The sequence below is a fragment of the Paraphaeosphaeria sporulosa genome, assembly GCF_001642045.1.
Source record: "Paraphaeosphaeria sporulosa strain AP3s5-JAC2a unplaced genomic scaffold CC84scaffold_3, whole genome shotgun sequence".
Taxonomy (NCBI): domain Eukaryota; kingdom Fungi; phylum Ascomycota; class Dothideomycetes; order Pleosporales; family Didymosphaeriaceae; genus Paraphaeosphaeria; species Paraphaeosphaeria sporulosa.
The window spans coordinates 3,473,772-3,475,787 of record NW_017253362.1 but is presented as its reverse complement, the minus strand read 5'-3'; positions in this window follow the sequence as shown (position 1 = coordinate 3,475,787).

Below are 2,016 nucleotides of genomic sequence, written 5' to 3'. Positions count from 1 at the left end.
TATTAACCCCCCTAAACTTTAAGGAGTCTAATTACGCGACCCCTATTATAGAAGGGAAAGAACCCCCCTATAGACTATTATATAATGTGCTTTACAAGCGAGCGCCGCGTACAAGCGAGCGCCATACCCTACCAACTTTACGCACCTCTTTGACCTCAACGTATAATGGCTCAACGCAGCGCCGCTCTATCAGCTTTAAATAAAGCAGACATTCAGCTTGCTATCTTATCTATTAATTCTCATTAAATATAGAGTAATTGTAGTGCTACTATCATCTATAGCGTGTCCGAACGAACGATCCGCCGCCAACGTGCCGGCAAGCCTGCCCGACGCAATTGCCAGCCTAATTCAAGGAAGCTCACCCAGCGAGAGGAGGAGGTGATAGTCAGCTATATACTCGATCTAGATTGACGTAGATTTGCGCCTACGTACACTACTATACGTAATATGGCTAATAAGCTACTGGCTACGCGTAGCACTAGTTAGGTCGGCATCCACTAGCCGCGTAACTTTATTAAGTGTATAGACAGTCTTACAACACATTTCAATTAAGCCTATAATAGGCAGAGAGCCCTATGCGAGGATCCAATATTAATTAGAAGCTAGTTTGAGCTCATAGAGTAGATAAAGACTAAGTATGGTATCTATGATAATGACGTCTATAACTTTAATGAGGCCGGCTTTATGATGGGTAAGATTATGACTCAACTCGTTATAACAGGATTAGAGAGGAGAGGTAGGCCAAAGGCTATCTAGCCTAGTAATTATAAATGGGTTATAGCGATCACTATAATTAACGCTACTGGCTAGTTAGTCCCGCCATTCCTTATCTTTACTGGCCAGTATCATCTATCTACCTAGTATGAGGAAGTAGAGATCCTACGCGACTAGGTTATTGCAGTTAGTAAGAATGGCTAGACAAATAATGAGCTAGGAGTAGAGTGGCTAAAGCACTTTAACACTTATATAAAGACTTACGTCGTTGGTACACGTCGCCTACTCATCCTTAACAGCCATAAGAGCTACCACTCTCTTAAGTTCTAAGAGCTTTATAAGGAGAATAATATCTACACACTCTATATACCACCTTACTTATCCCACCTACTATAGCCACTTAATGTTGGCTGCTTCTTGCCTTTAAAGCGTATATACAGCCGTGAGGTTAAGAGCTTAATCTACCACCACATTAACCATATCACTAAGCTTAAGTTCCTACCAGCCTTTAAGGTAGCATTTAGTTAATTATTTACCTTAGCTAATATCTACTCAGCCTTTTAAGGCGCAGGCCTTATGCCTCTCCAACTAGACATTATATTATTAAAGCTTAACGTGTAGCTCTATACACCTACTCTAACTACTCTACTAAAGGCTCTCTAGGAGGCTCGTACACCAAGTAACGTACGTAAGCTTAAGGCTTAATTAATATTAATATGTGAGCGCGTGCGACGGCATAAGAGCTTATTACTAGCCTTAATTATTAAGGTGATTAACCAGCTTAAGAAGGGCGCTGAGGTGATAATACTTAAAGCTAAGCTAATGCGTGATCAGATCACTAGTCTTAAGCGAGCCAATGAGGTAGCGTTAGCATGTAAATAGCGTAAAAAAAAGCGTATATAGTAGCGTGGGGTCTTAATTAAGGGAGCTAGAGAGGATCTACTTGCTTAATATAAGGCTAATCAGCAGATTACACGTGAAGAGCGTTAAGGAGGAGAGTAATTAGGTATTAGCCACTAGGCTCTTGTGCGCTATAAGAGGTGTAGAGAGACTAGGCATAACTCTTATACATATAAGAAAGGTACCTAAAATACTACTTAATCTACTCTATTAATATTTATATATTACCCTATAAGGTGGTTGAGATTTACGGGTGAAGAGGTGCATAAAGTTGGTAGGGTGCAGCACTCACTTATACGCGGCGCTCGCTTGTAAAGCACGTTACCCTTTCTAAATATAAGCTTAGAGTACTCTATAAGTACTTAGAAGAGGCTCTTTAAAAGGGATAGATTAGGTATAGTA